Raw genomic sequence first — 21,138 nt, forward strand, 5'->3', positions numbered from 1 at the left:
AACTGCTCAATTTTTCCATAATACTCATCACTCTCTTAAAAAAAAAAAGATAAGATTTACATATTTATAATGATTACTGTTTATTACTTGACTTTTTTCTGGTACAATATAAGCTCCAAAGGACAGGGGTTTTTGTCTGTTCGCTTTACTGCTGTAAACCAAGCCCCTAGGGAAGTGCCCAGCACTTAGCAGGGATTGAGTAAATACCTATTAACTTAAATAAAACTATTTATTGGTTTTAGAGGGTTTTGAAGGTTAAACAACATGCTTTGGACATTACATCAATATAGTGCTTGGTCAATAGGGCTAAAAAGCATGACAGCTATGAGCAAATAGGTGGGATAAGAAAACTTTCATGTCTTCAGTCTCCCCCTTCCCAATCCCTTTCTCTCAACATGCTGCTCAATTTTTCTTTCTTAAGACTCAGATAACCAAAGACTCAATGGGAAGAGTCCAATAAATTTAATCTTCAAAGCTTTTGGTTAAAGCAGATGATCTATAAATTTGTTGATTATTTGATAATGTAAGTTATTTTCCAAAGGTTTTCCGTTTTGAAAAATAAAAGTAATCTTTAGTCAAAAGAATGTGTCAAATTGGACTTTGGGATTCAGTGAGCTGAATGAAAAAGTATTCTAGGGAGAGAAATTTTTTATAATAAATCTAAAATCATATGTAGCGGTGGGGAGATTGTTTCATCAATGGTTAAGAATGACCTTATTTTAAAATAAATGCCCTTATATATTTAAAAAATCTTTAAAGAAAATTAGGCCAAAGAAATTCTGTGATTATAAATACTTCATTTGTTGGAAAATAAGGTCTGATGAAATTCACTCCACTTTGAATAAACAGGTCCATGGTTTGACATCTTTCTTTAAATATAGAACAAATTCAGTTCCATTTTTTCAAATGTAGGAAGATATATTGGGAAGTAACTGGTCCATAACCAAAGAACTTCTCTATGAGCAATTGTCTTCACTGTCTATTGGCTCTAATCCATTTTGCTGAATTTTAAGTTGTATAAATAGAGATTCTTGATGCGGCTTAAGATGATGGGTAAGGGAGGTAAGCACTGTACGTGCCAATTGAGGTCACAGTATTATTGATTCATTATTGAACATTTCTTGAGTTCTATTATATTAAAAGCACTGTATTAGAGAAGTAATGTACAGCCCTGGGTCTCAAGTAGATATGTAGATATGTATAAGATGCTACGATGATTCTTCCCCATCAATATTTAAGAGCGCATGAATGACTGCCATTTAAGTACACAATCTCAGCCAAGAAGGTGTGTAGACAGCACAGCTGGTGATCACAGAACTTTTGGCCCCCTGGTCACAGTGGCTTGTTTGTGTTCTGGTCATTTCACTAACCTCACAGTAATACAATCCCTCATTTTAAACAACTGAATTTCGATCTCACTTGTTTAATGGTGGAGTTTTTCTGTAGTATGTTACAGATTCTTTCTTTCAACATTTCAAGTCATGAAACATCAAGAATGCATTCTGACGTAGAGTATGAAGTCTGCATGGATTTGACAGTCTTGGCCTATGGTTGGCAGCAGCAATCCCAGGACTCTGGAGAAAAAGAGGTGTCTATTTTGTCAGCTCCCACTGAGGAGATTAGCAGCAGAGAATACTTCCATAGACAGACATGCCCAGCATTCCCTTCCCAGCTTTAACATCCGCTTTGTGCTTCAACCCATCCCTAATTTGAAAATGGGGGCTGTATAAAGACAGGAACCCATTGCTAACAACATTATATCCAAGGAAAGAGTTTTGTCTAAATTATGTGAAACTTTATTATAGAAGAAATCAAGACAGAGTTTTCAAAATAGTCTTGGGCGGAGGAAGACCTTTCTAAGTGTGACATAAAACCAAGAAGATATTAAAGATATATTGATAAGTTTGCATAAGGTAGGACCCACTATACACAAAGTCTAAAGACAATTACAATCTACAGAAAAATGTTTGGAACTCAAATTATTAATTTTCTAAATATATAAAAAGTGTCTAAAATAATTTGAAAGTCAACAGCATCCTGACAGAAGCATTATTCAAAGGATAGGAACACATGGTTTATAGAAGAAAAGAAAAGGTTCACATATATGTGTGTTTAGAGAAAACTTATTTATTAGAAATGAAATGAAAATTAACATGACACTGAGATGTCATGTTTTATTTACCAGATTTCAAATAGTGAAATATTCATGATATACTCAATGGGTATAAGTGTGAGGAAGTGTCAGCTCTTACACTTTTTTGTATATTGTTACTGAGAATGTAAATTGTCAGAGCTTCAATTGGGCGAGATCTATAAAAATGACAAATGCACATGTTCTTTGATCCAACCATTTCATTTCTGAGCTCTTTTCTACAAACACACTTGTGTAGGTAACTTGTACACATATTTAATCTTTGAAGTATTTTCTGTAATTATAAAAGATTGAAACAACTTAAATGTCTACTAATAGGGGGCTGGTTAAATAAGTGATTGTACCCCCACACAACGAATTACCATGCGGCTGTGAGAGAAGATGGGCTGCTATGTACTGATAGGATTTCTAGGATATATCATTAATTGTTAAATGCAGGGAGCTCAGAGCAGTGTGAATAATATAAGCCCCATTCATAAAAAATAAAATATGAATAAATGCTATATTTACTTCATATAATATATATCTATATACTAATTTCATATATAGATTTAATATTTATGCATAGAATATCCCCCAAAAGACATACAAGAACCTGGGAGCTTGAGTGTCATCAGGGTGGGACTGGAGTGTTGAGGGTCAGGGTGGGGTGAGGCATTTCACCCATGTCTTCATATTTCGAATTTCAACAGTAAGCATCGTTTTAAAAAGTATAGAAAGGTTACTAACTACTAACAGTTTATAACTCATTCTAATTTAGCTTTTTTATTTTAAAGGAGAAAACAAGACCCAGAACAGCAATGACAGAAGACCCAGCTTTTTGCAAGGAGGACCAGAGCTAGATCCTTGATTTTTTGCCTCCCAGTTCAGGCCAAAGTCTTTAATACCAGGAGAAAGCAAATTGATATAACTAGATATTATGAAGAAATCAATTAAGAAAACAAAACTAAAATAGACAGAGTATTTTAATTTTATGTTATGCTTTATAGTCTGATACAAAGTATTCTGAAAATGTTGCCATAATTTCCTCATCTTATGGCATGTTCTTGAGTCTTTTTCTTCAACAGTGCTGACAGACATTAAGCCTTTTTTTTTTCTTAATCTCTTATAGGTTTTCCTTTGTAATCAAGATCTTATATTTGTGAGATAACTTCCTAAGGTCAGAAAAGATTATCTGTATCTGTGGAACAGAGATTTCCTCTGTGCCATGTGGAGCGACACCATTTCCTCTAAGACTTGGAGCCAAACTTTCTTCTTCAGACACATTAGCTTTCTTTATTTTTTTCCTGAATTATTTTCTCTCTGATTGTGCCTTAATTCTATGTCACTTCAACTCTCAAAACTATACTTGATGCAATTTGTCCTTCTTTTCAATTAATTTTACAAACATTCAATAAAGCTCTAATCATGTTCCAGTTACCATGTTAGAAACTTAGGATAAAAGGGTGAATAAGACAAAGCTTCTACCTTGAAGAAACTCATTTCAATCAGGGATGCATTCATCCGTTTGAAAATTATTAATTAAAGGTTTACTATGTGTCAGTCACTGTTTGGACTGTTGGAAATACAGCAGTGAAGAAAACATACAGAAAGCGTAACTACTGAAAATCCAGGAAATTTTATAATGGATTGGATAGTATCCAAAATGAGGGGATGATTATTAATTTTCTAGTTGTGATAATTACTGTGGTTATAAAAAATACTTTATTCTTAAGATATGCTTGATGACATGTTTAGAAGAGAAGTGTCAAAATATATACAACATACTGTCACATAATTCAGGAATGTTTTTCAAACTATTTTAAAAATCTTTTATGAGATCCCCTTTGTGATCAAGCAGTGTATTTGTGAGACAATTGCCTATAATTAGAGAGTATTATCTGTATTTATTTTATAAAATTTTAAAGTATTTATTTGTATCTTTTTCCAGATAGATAAAGCAAATAATTGAAGTATGTTAACAATCAGCAATTCTCGGTGGGGAGTAGAAGAGGGTTCATCGTACAATCCTTAAAACATTTTTAGCATCGGAGGTACAAAATATTATGTATAATATAAGTAAGTTATAAGGATATATTGCGCAGCACAGGGAATATAGGTAATATTTTAAAATAACTAGAAATGTAGCATAATCTATGAATGATTTGAACCACTGTGTTGTATATGTGAAAATAATATAATATTGCAAATCGACTATACCTCAATAAAAAACTACAACAATTTTTTTCTTTGATTTTTTTCCTTTTTTTAAAGAGTTGGAAAAACATCTGATAACTGGAGCATGCATTCAAGAGGGTAGAGACAGACATAAAGAAATAAATAAGTAAAATAACATAATATGTCAGATGATGATAAATACTATGGGGAGTCAAAACAGAAAGGGGAATTAGGGATATAGTTTTAACACAAATAATTGATAAACCTATGTTCTTGAATAATATTTCAAGTCCCACAGGCACAATGACTAAGAAGTGATTTCTCTTCTGTGGGGTGGTTGGAAAAGACCTTGAGTAGAAATTACTAGAGCAAGATCTTAAAGGACAAGTGGAAATTTGCTAACAAGAGTAGAAATTACTAGAACAAGATCTTAAAGGACAAGAAGGGTGGGGGCTAAGTATTCCGGGACAGATTAATAGTGAGAATGAGTGATTCCCAAGCTCTACTAAAACGATTTTGGTTCAGGAATTTTACAATCTGCGTTTTATAAAGCTCCACAGGTAATTCTACTGTGCTCCAAAAATTGAGATTCTGAGGCAGAAATAGGTATAGCTTGTGAGAAAAGAGAAAACTGGCAAATGGTTGGAAGTACATGCTGTTGCTAAGCAAGAAAGAGGCTTTACAGCAAGATAAAGATCTTGAAATTTGCTGTGTAGGCATATGGGAGCCCTAAAAGGCTTCTAACCCTGGGCGGTGCATGAGTGATCATATCTGAATTTTAGAAAAATAACTCAGAGGATGCGTTTAGGTTGGAGGGAGGCAGGAGATCCTAGAGGCAGGGAGACCAGTTAGGCTACCCACGCGATTTAAATGAAAGTTGATGAAAATTGCTCTAGGTCCCTGGTACTTGCAGTAGAAAGATATTTGGAGGGAGACTAGAGATCTTACTCATGTGATATGGGTGGGAAGGACTCTAAATTTCCTGGTTTTTTGAGTCACTAATGGGCTTAGGGAAAGTAGAAAAAAATAGGTTGGAAGGGACAGAGAAGATCCATCAACTTGCTGTCCTTCAGGCTTGGATCTATCCATAAAGCAGAGGACGAGACAACCGTGAAGCTTGAACAAAGGTTGGAGACCAAAAATAGAGATTTTGGACACACTGCTTTATGTGTGATATGTTGGAGCCCTGGATCTTGGACTTGCTGAGATAGGTTACTGATGTCCACAGAAGATGCTGAGCAAAAGGGAAGCAAATGTGAGCAGCATTTAAGAAATTGCCAGGAGAGGAAGAGACAATGAAAGCCACTCACTCTTTCATGCCAAATAATTTAGAAATTTTTCCAAGGAAGAACAGTATCTTTTGTTTAATTCCTTTGTACACAATTTCTAAGGCATTTAGTGCAGCACACACAACAGATATTTAATAATCACTTTCTGCACTGATGACCTAATGGCGTGTGTAAGAATCAACTTTTTGCCTATTAGCAATATTTCTAAAGTCTAGATGAAGGACTTGGAGCCTAGTGTCAAATATCAATATTATTATTAATGAATCAAAGAAAATAAAATATATTAAAACTGATCTTCCTGATTGTTTTTTTTTTCAGTGTTATAACTTAACCTAAAATCTAGTTAATTTTAAAAAAAAGACTTCAGACATAAACTACTCACATGTACTTTCCAAGTGGTTCAAGAATTATGTGTTAGCATTTCTATCGACATTTTACTCTTCTTGCCTAACATTTTGGGCTCTTTTTCTCACGGTATGAGTCCTAATAATTTTTAAACATTTAAAAAACATTTGGCTTCCTTATATGATACTGTTTGTATGGCCTTTGCCAACTATTAATGACACCTCAAAAGTCATACTAGAAACTATTTATTACTTTTCTACAAAAAAGATGGTCTTCTGTCTTCAGTTAACTCTTGTAGCTACTTGTCGCTTATTTTGCAGCTGAACTAATTGAATGAAAAGGCCGTGCTCTTAAATTGTAGGTTGCATGATCATTGCCTCATCAGATTGTGTAGTATAAGCAAAAAGACCAAAATTCTGCATGAATTACTAATTAACTGAAAAGAGGAAAACTAAAATCAATTATAGGGAAGATCACAATGGTTACTCATAAGGCAGCTGGATGACCCTCAAACCACGAAGCATGCAGATGTGTTGAAAGAGATGAAGAAGGAAAGCATAATATTTATTGGATCTGGTGGCATTTTACAGGATTCAGGCTCATAATTTCCTAAATGACTCAACGGCATTGCACAATTGACGCTTTGAAAAAAAGCAGTTCCTTAAGACAACTCCAAGATACTAAATGGTGCTTTACTGATCTATGTTATTAAAGTCCTTCTCCAGTTTACTAAAACACACTCCAGAATGGTGTGTTTACCTGCTGCAACGAATAGTCTCTATTTCATTAAAAATATCTTAAGAGCCCTCACAACACACATTTGATTTTTAAAATTTTCTTCCGTAAGTCTAAATAACTGTAAGATCAGAGCCATAACCCTTCAGTATTTCCTGTGCTATTTTGAGCTTCTTCAAAAGATTTTTCAGTCATTTGCTGAAAAAAATTTCAGCCAAATAATTATTCTTTATTCAGGAGGAGGCTGAAAGTATGGGGAACTTAAAAAGAAAAAGAAAAAAAAATTAGAGCAAAGCTGCTGTAATCCCCAAAGGGAAAAACTTCAATCTAGAAAAGTGGATTCCTTTTCAATTTACAGCATAAAAACAATCTTGAAAAAATAAATACTGTGGCTTACACAAGTTTCCATCAGGAAAAGTAGTTTTTCACTAGAAAACCAAATCCCAAGTATGTATAAGAAGTGAGAGGGGACAAGGTTCTGCTATTTATTTGTTTGATCAAGTTCATTAGTTTTTGTTCGTGGCTAGATTTTATCAGGAACTAGAAAATAATTTTATCGGGAACTAGAACAAAAGGCAGTTAATGACTTTATGTGCACAAATGGAAGGTTAATGTTTCTCATTTCCAAATATTTAGCACTAGGTAAATTTTTCTTATAGCTGATAATTAATAATTTACAGTAAAAAACATAAATTATATTCTGGCATGAGTTTAGCTTTCCTGGGAATTCTGCATACTGACTAGTCACGTTTGTTTACTCATTTATCTTAGCTGTGCTAATAAAATTTAGGATGTTGTCACTAGAAGCAAGAGTTTAGTTTGCGAATATTCCTTTAGGAAATACACTATGTTTAGACAGACTTTTAAAACAATCAGCATCCGGACCAAACATCTGATAAACTGTAAAGCAAGAATAGGTACTTTAATTTTAGATAGAGTAACGATGACTTATTTCCTCTCATTGCAGGTCAGCAGCTTCTTTTATAACTGGGAGCGATGTTGAGTGGGAGGCACTGCAACTGGGCTTTGTGCAGACTAGGGAGAGATGTTCTGTAACACTTCTAATCAGAGTTGGCGTCACAACTTCACTTAGTCTCCAGACTTATGAAGCCCAAACTCTTTTCTAATTAAGTTGTAATTTACTGAAGGCGTTAATTGCTTTTTTTCTTTCCATGCCAAAAGCATGCTTTGGGGATAAATGATCCTTACATTTAAGTCAGTGTAGGGAATCTGAGGATGTCTGTGCATCCAGTAAGGCAGCATTTGGAGATATTTCTGACATGTGTATTAGGAAAAATTTTCAAAGAGATTTATATCCTCTCCTCTTGTCCTCCTCTGAAATGAGCAAAGGGATTTCTACAATTTGGCTTGATGAAAATGAAGAATGATAAAATTAGATCATTGCCCCTCCTTTTTTTTTTTGCATTTTCTTCAAATCTCCATCTAAGGCTCTTAAATGGCATACATGTTAATTTATGAAAGAACAGCTCTTGGATTTGTCCGCATCTAAAAACCAAAACGATTGTGTGAAAATCCTAGCCTCTATTGTTCCTTTATTGGGAAAGTCTTTGAAAACCAAAGAGATTTGTGTGAACTTCAAAAAGGTGTGATGGCCCATTGTTTGAACTTCTGTGAGAGAATTCTCCCACTTAGTCATAGAACACAGCGCTGTGATTTTGGAAACTCAGATCTACACAGGATGTTAGTGCCTGCACACGTGTCTGCCACTGTGATGTGGGAAGGACAATACCTCCAGGTTTATAAGGAGACCAGCTGTAAACAGGATGCTCAGTAACAGCTACGGACACAGCGCCTCTCTCCTTGGAGGGAGAAGAAGGTTTGAAAGCGTTAACAGCAACATTCCACAGAAATAAATATAAAAAGCACATTCAAATCCTTTCCCCAGTATCTTTTATATATTCTATAGATGTCCCAAACACAGAAGCCTATTTTAGACCATCGATTAATAACATTGTAGATCATTCTTCATATATTCCAAAACAGCACACACGTACTTTCTTTTTTTAAAGAAGCACTTCATTTTATGATGATGAATGAAAAATAAAACATGAAGAGAGATTTGATCTGGATATTCCTGAATTCTCTTCAGATCAAAAATAATAAGAGTTTATTATTTTATGCAACATATAGAAATGGCTTTTTGATGGATTTAAATGCAAAGTTTTTCTGTACATTAGTTTTACAGGAATTAAGCTATATCATTGTGTCAAGGTATAAACCCAGTTTAGTAGGTCTTATATTGCTGTAAACAATGAGCTTATAACTGTTGGACTTTCTATCAGTTTGGAAAGACACAAGCTAAGTAACTCATGAATATTTGCCTTTAGTTGGTACTGGCTGCTTGGGCAAGCTAATGGAGGACCTTTTAGGCAGTTCCCATATTCTCTATGAGTTATCTCCATGATATCCTTATCAGTAATCAATAATCAATAATCAATTGTGGTCAGTCTCAGTTCTTTTAAAGGGCAGAATCAGTGTAATGAGTCAAAGGCAGGTAGAATCCAACTTTCCCAAGAAGTGCTTTGCCATAGCCAGTTTCCCAAATCAGTATTACAATTCTTGGGCTTTCTCGTTCCCTTCTCTTCCTTTTATCACGGCAAACTTCCCTTAGCCTCGCCCCCTACACCTCTCTTTTCCTCCTTGAGTGAAGCTGACATCAGAAAGAACCCACAACTGCACCCCAGCCCAATCTTACCTGTAGTTTTGATTGTTTCCCCTTCCTGTCCTCTTGAGCTATCTTCTTTCTGCTTTCCGTTCTTGCTTCAGGCGTTAGCTTCTCATTTAAATGCATCTTCAACTCATATTCAAGATTCTCTGATCTTAAAAGAAAAATGCGAGTTAACAGCCACTTCTATTGTGTATGCTTCATGTACTTGACCCCTTCTTCTTTTCAGAGCCAAACTTCTCAAGTCATATTATTTGTTTCTATTTACCATTCAATGCACTGAAATCTGTCTTCAGTCCTTCCATCTGCCCTTCACCTTGGCTCAGCTCCCATTGATTCATCAGTGAAGTACTCGTGGTTAAATCAACACTTTTGTTTTCAGTCTGGGTGTTACTAGACTTTTCTTAAGCATTTGAAACTGTTCATCATCCTTTCCTTAAAACTTTTAAGTCCTTGGGTTTTGGTGACAACCTGCTTTTGATACTTCCCTGACTTTGATTACATTTTGATCCCTTTATGGACTCTGCTTTCTCCAGCATTTCTAAATACTGACCATCATCAGGTATCTGTCCTGCGGTCTTCTCCTCCTTCATACTCTTCCTGAATGCCCTCAACTCCTAACTAGATGTGGACAACTCTTGCTGTGAGCTGACCTGAACACAACCTTTAGGTTCTTTGTGGCAAATAATGGTGGCCAAAGAAGAGATTTTGAGAATGGTGGTAGAAACTAGCTACACCCCACTATCATTACCAGGTAACAATAATAATCACTATCACTAGCAAGTCTCTGAGCAAATTTTGCTACATGTATAAAATATTTATTATCTAAATATTTATTAGAAAGTAATCACCAAATAATTTGTGCTATCTGCTCTATAAGTCTGAGGAAATACCTAAAGTCCAGAGGCAGTGGTTCTGTCACCTCTACCATCAGCATCTGACAATCAGAATCCTTCCAGAGTCATGGTTTATACTTGCCTATGACATCACTAAGAGTCCAGGCTACTGGCCTTGCAGGTTTCTGTTACATGTATAGGAATGAGTAGGGAATATTTCTCAAATATTTTATCCAATCCACATGTAGTTAATACCTTTACTTTCATTGAAAGTACATTTCATTGAAATAATTTAAAAGTCACTCATTTCACAGAGGAAAACCCATTTCTGACAATTACTATGCTAATGAGCAAAGGATTGGTTTTGATGGAGACCCAGATGACCAAAGTGCTTGTACTCAAAGGAGATGACTCTGGAATGTGGGTTTTTTTTTTTTTCAGCTTTATTGAGGCATAAATGACAAATAAAATTGCATATATTTAAGGTGTACAAGATGATGATTTGATAAACATGTGATTGTAAAGTGATTACCACAATCAAGTTAATTAACACATCCTTTTCCTTACAGTTATCATTTTTTGGTGTATGTATGTGATGAGAACACTTAAGATCTACTCTCTTAGCAACTTTCAAGTAAACAATGCAGCATTATTAACCATAAACACCATGCTGTACATTAGATCCTCAGGACTTATTCCTCTTAGATCTGGAAGTTTGTACTCTTCGAGCACCATCTTCCCCTTTCTCTCTCCTCTCAGACCCTGGCAACCACCATTCTACTGTCTGTTTCTATGAGTTCGACTTTATTAGATTTCACATATAAATGAGATCATACAGTATTTGTCTTTCTCTCTCTGGCTTATTTCACTGAGCATAATGGGGTTCTTGGGTGGATGGTCAGCTACTCTTCTTGGACTATGCATGTTTGATTAGAGATGAGCAGAATCTGGTTCATAACCTAACTATTCTACATAGAATATCACACTGTAGATGTGGAAGTGTTTTAAAGTTAATTATAAACATCACAGCAAGACCATAGCAATTCTAATCCCAGGTACTTGTCTTCATCTCAAAACTTTCATCGCAATTCCAGACTCATATGCAAATAATTACATTAAAAACTCAACTTGAATTCATATTTACTCCTTCTCCAATCCCCAAATGTTCCTTCTTCATGTTTCCCAATCCTTTGTAGTAGTGTATGGTCAGTTATCCCCACCCCTTCCCAGACTCTTACACACATGTAATCACTCAACAAGTCCTGTCAGTATTGGAGCCAAATTCTTCAAGTCCCAATTCTATCGTTTACTAGCTATGTGACCTTAAGCAAGTTTCTTAACCTCTCTGAACCTCAATTCCCTCATCTTTAAAACAGAAACAATAACGTCTGCTTCACAGGTTTAGTGTAAGGGTGAAATGAAATAAAGTAAGCAGAATGCCAAGCATAAGACTTGGAACATAATAAAGTTCCAAGAATTGTTAATTTCCTTTCTTCACTCTTTCTCTAACACCGTCACCATCATTTGGTAGCTGAGTCTGTGCCTGTAAACTAATTCATAATTAATTCATTCAATAAATATTCATTTATTCCCTCATATTCTTAAAAGGTATTCAAAGTAGTGGGAACACAGTTGAGGTGAGAGAGAGGGAGAGGTGGGAGTACAGGTATGGGTTACATCTTATACTGTGTATCCAACAGGCCTAGTATGTTGCCTTGCACATAGTGGGTACTTAATAATTGTTGTTGATGGCAGTGCTTTGATAAGTCTAATAATGCATTCCTCTTCCAAGGATTCTCTTTTTCTGTCTCACTCTTTACATAACAAAGTCAGTACAATTTTCTTAAGGCTCATATTATTTTGTTGGGAAAGAAGATTTGGGAGCTTCAATTATTGACTCAGCAAACCACAGGATGTCTGTGCAGAGAGCAGACCGCAGTGGTCTTGTGGTAAGCTTGCATGGACATGGAGCTTGCCTGGGACCCTCCAGATCTTCCAGTTATGCCATGTGACCTTTCACCAACTCAGCAATGACATAGATTCTTTTTCGCTTTTACTAATTTTTGAGACCTTAAATGAAATGTGGTAGATACCCATGCCCCACCCAAGTAAAAACTCCTCATATTTAACAATCACACTTTCATAAACAGAGACCTTCAGTTTAAAATGGAAATAACAATGAGAAAAAGTGTACACTAAATGTTTGCAATGTGAATCTGGCCTCCAAACTCAAGACCAAGTGAACCCTCTGTTTTTCAAAATCAGAGTTCCCAATTCTTGCAATAATATAACTATTTCAGAGAAGCCTATTTGAATGCACCTATTCACTACTTTTTCTGGAACTTGGCAACTGTATTTTTTTCTCTGCTAGGAAGTATCTTATGCGTGAAAGAAAACTGCCTAGTTTCTTTCTAACAAAGGAAAACAACTACTCCCCAAATAAAGGCTCAGCCAGTTCATAAATCTAGAAATATTAGAGTTAGGAATAAAGATCCAAACTTCAATGATAGAGTATTTAAAATGGCAATTTTAAAGTAATTTTGGAAATGCCTGGTATTTTTTGGTAATATGCAGTTCTCAGAAGGACACATTCAAAAGTTGTGCGTAGTGACTGATTTGGGGTTCATTAAATTTCAGAAACAACTTGTCCCAGGGCTGACTTTCAGCATCTTTCACATTCTTGAGATCACTCTTCTATGTGTTAACTTCATGAGGACAAAGCTGTTTGCAAGAAGAAGACTTTCAGGCAAAGACATCGAAGAAAGAGACCGGCACAGAGTTGCAAACCTTCCCAGTCAAACCCAGACCAGGTCCCTTAATTTTTCAAACCTGTGCATTTTAAGAAAATTTAATCCACATGTGTTTTATTCACTTACAATGAAATCATGGAATCTTTAAAAACAGCTGTTTAATGTCAAAAAAAAAAAGTTGTTTCAATGTTTTAGCCTCCTCCAGTCAAAACCAGAGCTGTGATTTCTCCATCAGAAATTGATTTGAGGATCAAAGGCTGAAATTCAACTTGAAACCTAAACCTAGTCTTCTGAGGTGAATGTTTAAAATCTATCAAGAGTTGTTCCTCTTAGAGAACTCATAAACTGAGGAGAGATTTTGTTCTTTTAAGTCAGTTTGACAATGAGATTTGGGGAAATTTTTATTTGGGGACATTTGAAACGTTAAAAATCAAAAGCAATAAGGCCAAAGAAAAATTGATGTGTTGTTATAATGCTTTTCCATTCTGAGAGATCACACTGGTTCACCAAATATAAATTAAACAGTTTAATATTGCATTAGTCAGGGTTCTCCAGAGAAACAGAACCAATAGAATATATGTGTTTATATATAAAGAAATTTATTGTAAGGAATTGGCTCATGCAATTAGAGAGGCTGAGAAGTCCCAAGATGTGCAGTTTACAAGCTAGAGACCCAGGAAAGCCAGTTTGCAGTTCAAGTTTGAGTCCAACAGCCTGAGAACCATGTGAATTGATGGTGTAAGGTCCAAGGTGAAGCAGGCAGGGAAAAGATCTAAAAACAGCTAATGTTTCAGTTGAAGTCTGAAGGCTGAGACAGACCAATGTCCCAGGTCTAACAATCAGGCAGGATAAATTTCTTCTCACTCAGCCCTTTTCTTCTAGTCTGGTCTTCACCTGATGGGGTGAGGCCCACCCACATTAGGGAGGGAAATCTGCTTTACTTAGTCTATAGAGTCAGATATTAAGGTCATGCAGAAACACTTCCTACAGACACATACAGAATAATGTTTGGCTAAAAGCCTGGGCACCCTGTGGCCCAGTCAAGTTGACACATAAAATGAACTATCATAAATATGTTCTAGCACAGCTTTAGTCACTGAAAAGGCCATGCTAACAATGTGTGCCCTCTTCTTGAAAAGCTCATAGTCTCAAAAAGGCAGCCAAGCATGTATACAAAAAATTCCAATGCAAGGTGATAAATCCAGTGCTGTATGGCTCAGAGAAAGGGTGAGGGTATGAGTAATTAATTCCATAGAGCTGTGAGGAGAAGAGTTACGTGACTGGTGGAAAAATGCTGAAAAGGAAACATCTGCCTTTCCCCTTTACATGACTGCTATGTGAATCAAATAACTAAACAATAATAGTTTTTATTTATTAAGCCACTAGTCTGTGCTTGGTAGAGTGCTAGGCAGTTCATCTTGAATCCTCACAACCTGCTAAGAGAGTTGTTGCTATTATATCATTTTATTGTTGGACAAAATGAGATCAGGAAAGTTAAGTGGCTTTTCCTAGTTTCCTGAGTAGGACTGAAATCCAAGGTCACTTGGTTGATTCAAAAGTTGATGCTCTTCTCACTACTCTACACAACTTTGATTCAAGAGTGTAGTATAAGATTTGTAAGTTTTCCCTATTTCAACACGGTAAAATGTCATCGTGATTCTATGTTTCTATTGCAATTAAATTTGAAAGATGCTATGTTTAATAAAAAGTGTTCTGAACTCTGCAGGTATAAGGGACAATCTGATAAAATGTCAGCTCTGTTGGGGAAGAAAGTGATTGCTGCTCTAATATGATCAGAGGTATCGTGGCAGATTTCCTAGAGGTAAGATCAAAGGTGGTGGCAATGGAAGCAGTAAGATTCTCCACGAGAAAATGTATGTGTAAACAACAGCCATTGGTTAGAAGACTCTCTCTTAAATAAAATGACAGTGGCAAGCTGAAGGAAATTTTATAGAGGAGTTAAGTCATACTGAAAATAAGTGGTGACATCAAACACCAAGAGTTGCTCATGGAAAATCTGATTCCACTTTCATCTTTTTCTCTTCTGGACTCTTAAAGTCTCCCCTATGCAACCCTTTACCCCTGCCTACTGCTCAGTTTCTCTCCTTTGTTATTCAATCACTGCTTGTGTTCCTCTTAAGGCAGCACAAGAGATACCCTCTCCCATCATCTAGAACAGGGGTGGCAACCAACCCTGGAATTTTACTTTTGAAAACAAACAAAATAAAGCCAAACAAAAATAACTTTTGTAACACCCTCTCGAACACAGTCTATATTCACATTCACTCCCTCATGTATACGCATGGATATAAACATATGTGCATAATAGAAGTTTATTTTACAACAGGAGAAAAACAAATAAAGGGTAAACAACACATGGTGGAGAACGAGTAGATGATACATGAAAATGTAGGCTAATGAGGGTAAGAGGAATAGGGTGGGAGAAAAGGTGTGCCGGGTTCTAAGGTTGAAGACATGAAATCTGGGTTGGTGCAAAGCAGCACTGTATGTATCCTGTCGCTGACTGCCTGGAGGAAGACTTCCAAACTGATGGCCATAACTTCCAACCAATCTACCCTTGATAGAACTTTCAAGTTTTTTTTTCTTTTAATCCTTAACATGTGAAAAAAATGATACTAAAATCTATTCTGTCAGCTGTAGCAGGTTGCTTAGGATTTGGAATCATGAGCTTTTGAATCCTGGGCTCAGATCCAGGTTTTCTCCCTTCCTGGGGAATCTCTCCGTGTTCAGTTATCTCACTCGTTATTGCCAAGGTGAGAATGGGTGGCTGATACCACCTACCCCACAGACTTGTATGAGGAATAGAGCAGCTTAAAACAAAACAGACAAAAACCTGACACACAGAATATAGTCAACAAAGGGTACCTGGAAGTAATTATTATTTTTTAAGTCGATCAATACCAGGATATGAGAGAACACTATGAAATGAGTCAGCAGGCCTTGAGTTTTATTTTTTCACTTAGGGGGAAAAAATAGCACAGAAAGAACAAGGAACAAGTGCTTCTTTGGTAGGATTGCCTCGAACATTATGCTCTGGTCTGAGAAAAATAATCTTTTTTTTTTTTTAAACATCCCTTAAATGCTAACAGTGTTCTTCTTTTCTTATGAATGAATATCAATAGGAAATTCATACTTAGAAAAACTGGCTCCTTTGTGAGACCAAGAATCAAACTTTTGACTCCAGTAAATGAATGCTTGAAGGATGACCTTAAATTTACTGCAGGCAGAGAAAGATAATTGAGAAATTTAAGTATAGAAATAATGTATTTTCAGATTCCACATGCCTGACATAATATACATAAGTTACTTTCTTGAATATATGTTAACAATACCGCTTTTATGGCATTGATTCCTCTGTGATCCAACAGTCCCATGAAGGTTACTGTGAAACATTGGGTAATCACTTAACATCTCTGAGCATTTGTTTTCTCCCTGAAACTTGGAAATAATAATACCTACTTCACAGTGTTTAACAAATAATTGTCAAGATATTACACATATTGTTTGAGATGTAGTAGGCAATGTCCATAAATTATAGAAAATGAGACTTAGAAGCCTAATATCCTGTTGACATGTCTTGCTTTTAATTTGGCAGATTGTCAAGAATATAAATCTACAGAGACATTTAACATTTTATCTCCATGAAAATAAAATCAAATAATCAAATGTCTCCAATAACTTTCCATAAGGTATTTTTTTTCTTTTTCTTTTTGTGGGTTATAACCTAGATCCTGCTTTTAATCTAGGAGTCCTTACAACATAAAATAGTAAAAGAATTTTGAAGGTTGAAACCAAGGATATATCCTACCCTGGGAATTAGACTTTATCTTCATCTCTCCTTTCCCTGAGTGATGCAATGAGGTGCTGAGTTCCAGCTTGCCATGAAAAGGAGGTTAGGAGGTGAGGGAAAGAAGAAAACATTTATGTAAAATGATGAGCTATTTGCAGCAACATGCATAGACCTCCAGGGCATTGTGCTAAATGAAATATTTCAGACAGAGAAAGACAAATGCCCTATGATCTCACTTGTAAGCGGAATCTGGAAAAAAAAAAAAAAAAAAAACAAAAAACAAAACCAACCAAAAACCAAACTCATAGATACAGAGAGCAGACTGGTGGTTATGGGGGTGAGAAGTGGACAAAATGGGTTTAGGAGGTCAAAAGGTATAAACTTCCAATTATAAAATAAATAAGCCTTGGAGATGCAGTACACAGGTGACTATAGTTAATAATACTGTATTGCATATTTGCAAGTAGCTAGGAGAGTAGATCTTGAAAGTTCTCATCCCAAGGGAAAAAAGTTATTGTAATGATGTAAGGTCACAGGTGTTAACCAGACTTAATTGTGGTGATCATTTTGCAATGTTTACAAATATCAAATCATTATGTTGTACACCTGAAACTAATATAATGTTCTATGTCAATTATACCTCAATTGAAAAACAAAAACAAGCCATTTCCTGATCAACTGTCTGATCACGCCATCAGCAACTCAGCCACTTCCCCACACCCAGGTCTTTCTAGCCTTGTTTATTCCTCTCTGTGTTTCTTCCTCCTCCTTTCGCAAGAAACACCCTTTTCTGCCTGAACTTTGAGATGCTTGCAGATGTCATGGATGGAGCATTCTCCCCTTGCAATGATTCCCCCTCGCCCTGTTATAATCATCCCTCACCCTCACAGTAGTCCTTTCAAATAAAACTTCTCACACACGCACACAAAAAGATTCCTGTTGGGAATCATGGGTCAGTATCCGAATGAGGTCAAAGAGTATTAAAACCATCTATGCTGGCATTAACACAGTTTGAAAAGATGCAAATTACCAGGTTGATTCTAATCACTGGGAAACATTGAATGAGCATCTGTCTATGGCACTATACAAAGAAAACTAAACAGAAATGTCTGACTACACATGTATAATTCTAGGCTATTTTTGTAAAGGCATTGATGACTCCAGTAAGCCCACAGTCTGCTTGTTCAGGTGTGCCAAGTGTATGAGGGGACTCAGGAAGTGACGGTACCTGGTAAAGTTAGAAGGACCTCCAGGTATCCAGGGAGACTGCCAGTTAGGGACTCTGGTGCCGAACAAAAGAAATTTGGCAGAAACAACTGCTGGGAGAGGGACTGCTGAGGCTCTTTTCTAATCCACGTTTGAGAAGGCAAATGACAAGCACCTTCATCGACTCAATGAGGAGAACAGAGTCTAGGATGTTTAACATTCATGAGGCACCAGATACTGAGCAGATCTTGTAAGAGATGCGTATTTCTCCATGCGAACAAACTAGCTAATGTCTTAAACATGCTACATAATTTGAAACATGTTGAAGACAGCTTTTGAAACAGAGTATTTGATTTAATAAATGCTAACAACAAAAAAGTATTGTCAAATGGGGGAGGGACACAGCAAGAAGATATATTTTTCTTTGTGTTCCTATGTTTCTCCACTGTCACAGGTATCTTTTAAAAGGATACATTATAACTTTTCTCTGTGACTTCTTAAACTAAGATGGTAGAATTACCTCCAAGCAGTCTTAAAGTAGAGAATCAAGTCCTAAGACAAAGTGGGTTTCTATTGCTGTTTGTACCCAACTGTGTAATGCCCCTTACATTAATGACCCTAGTAAAGGCAGCGATGTACAAGAGGCCCTTGTTAAGACACCTGCCTGCATACTTATTTTTCAAGTAGATAAACTGTCTGACTGTTCTTGGATACATTTATTCCACAACAGAAAAAGAAAATCTTGAATCATTTCTTTTCATACAGACATATTTCTCAGCATTTTGAAAGGCCTGCTTTACCTTTGCAAATATTTCAGTTCTCTAAACAACTGTGAAACTACTTTTTCATTGCTGCCACTCATAATTATTTGCAGTATCAAATAATTATCCAGTTTGACACTGCTTCTTAGATCTAGGAAACAAAAGTTTCAAGGTCATTCTAGTTCTAAGATGTTACAACACAAACAGCCTTGATCATTCTCTTCCAAAAGTGAGTATGTTAAAAATTTGGAGGAGTAAGTAAAACAATTTATGTGACTAGTGACTTTAACTGCAGAAGATGAACTGCTGACATCACAATAACAAGAACAGGGTAACCAATATGTCTGGGGCTTCTGTGCTTGATAGGCAGGGTGCCTCAGTGTGGCTGCCAGCTCCAGAACCCTTCTGAGAAGAGTGGCTAGTGCAGAATGACTTTTACGCATAAATGGCTATTTCACATGCTTAACCACCATCTTGGCTTTATCTGAGCTAGAGGTGATCCAGACGTTGAGCTGGTTCAGTACACGTGGCCCTGAATCCCAGGTGGTAACTGACCGGGTCAGCCCTTCAAGCCTCTCCCTCAACCTGCTGAATCAGAGACTGAATCAGCAATCTGTGTTTTAACAAGCACTCCAGGTGATTATGATGAATGCTCAACTTTGAGAACATCTGCTCTAGACTCTGAAACACAAAGGAAGGGCATTTAATTCATCACAGGCAGTCAGGGAAGGCTTCTGGAATGAAGAGCCATTAATTTGGAGAGAAATATGTCAGGAGGAGAAACTCAGAATGGGTGTTCTACAAAGAGTGAGCAGTTTAGGAAAAAGTGTGGAGGAATTTGTTCCATAAAAGATGTCCTGGCAATTTACAGATTTAATGCAATCCTTATCAAATTACCCAGGACATATTTCACAGAACTAGAACAAATCATAATAAAATTTATATGGAACCATCAAAGACCTAGAATTGCCAAAGCATTACTGAAGAGAAAGAAAGAGCCTGGAGGAATAACTCTCCCAGACTTCAGACAATACTATAGAGCTACAGTCATCAAGACAGCATGGTATTGGTACCAAAACAGACATATAGACCAATGGAACAGAATAGAGAGCCCAGAAATGAACCCACAAACTTTTGGTCAACTAATCTTCAACAAAGGAGGCAAGAATACACAATGGAATAGACAGTCTCTTCAGCAAATGGAGTTGGGAAAACTGGACAGCAGCATGTAAAGCAATGAAGCTAGAACACTCCCTTACACCATACACAAAAATCAACTCAAAATGGATCAAAGACTTAAACATAAGACAAGATACAAAAAACCTCCTTGAAGAAAATATAGGCAAAGCATTATCTGACATACATCTCAAAAATGTTCTCCTAGAACAGTCTACTCAAGCAATAGAAGTAAAGGCAAGAATAAACAAATGGGACCTAATGAAACTTACAAGCTTCTGCACAGCAAAGGAAACCATAAGTAAAACAAAAAGACAACCTACGGAATGGGAGAAAATTTTTGCAGATGAAATCGACAAAGGCTTGATCTCCAGAATATATAAGCAGCTCATACGACTTAATAAGAAACAACCAAACAACCCAATCCAAAAATGGGCAAAAGACCTAAACAAGCAATTCTCCAAGGAAGACATACAAATGATCAATAGGCACATGAAAAAATGCTCAATATCACTAATTATCAGAGAAATGCAAATCAAAACTACAATGAGGTATCACCTCACACCAGTCAGAATGGCCATCATTCAAAAATCCACAAATGACAAATGCTGGAGAAGCTGTGGAGAAAGGGAACCCTCCTACACTTCTGATGGGAATGCAGTTTGGTGCAGCCACTGTGGAAAACAGTATGGAGATTCCTCAAAAGACTAGGAATAGACTTACCATAAGACCCAGGAATCCTGCTCCTGGGCATATATCCAGAAGGAACCCTACTTCAGGATGACACCTGCACCCCAATATTCATAGCAGCACTATTTACAATAGCCAAGACATGGAGACAGCCTAAATGTCCATCAATGGATGACTGGATAAAGAAGAGGTGGTATATTTATACAACGGAATACTACTCAGCCATAAAAACCGACAACATAATGCCATTTGCAGCAACATGGATGCTCCTGGAGAATGTCATTCTAAGTGAAGTAAGCCAGAAAGAGAAAGAAAAATACCATATGAGATTTCTCATATGTGGAATCTAAACAAACAAACAAACAAAACAAACAAAGCATAAATACAAAACAGAAACAGACTCATAGACATAGAATACAAACTTGTGGTTGTCAAGGGGGTGGAGGGTGGGAAGGGATAGATGGGATTTCAAAATTGTAGAATAGATAAACAAGATTATACTGTATAGCACAAGAAAATATACACAAGATCTTATGGTAGCTCA

At 36.4% G+C, this 21,138-nt stretch overlaps 1 long non-coding RNA gene across 2 annotated transcripts in view; it reads right to left on the reverse strand.

Annotated features, from left to right (window-relative positions):
• Positions 1-21,138, reverse strand: part of LOC116665364 — a 49,894-nt gene that overhangs the window by 5,323 nt on the left and 23,433 nt on the right. The window contains exons 2-4 of one of the 2 annotated variants that reach the window (XR_004321954.1): positions 9,395-9,518; positions 8,429-8,498; positions 1,420-1,574 (exon numbers count right to left, since the gene is read on the reverse strand). This is a non-coding gene — a long non-coding RNA (uncharacterized LOC116665364). The remainder of the gene's footprint in view (positions 1-1,419; positions 1,575-8,428; positions 8,499-9,394; positions 9,519-21,138) is intronic. The other variant, XR_004321953.1, reaches the window with a different exon arrangement.

The sequence above is a fragment of the Camelus ferus genome, chromosome 8, assembly GCF_009834535.1.
Source record: "Camelus ferus isolate YT-003-E chromosome 8, BCGSAC_Cfer_1.0, whole genome shotgun sequence".
Classification (NCBI taxonomy): Eukaryota; Metazoa; Chordata; class Mammalia; order Artiodactyla; family Camelidae; genus Camelus; species Camelus ferus.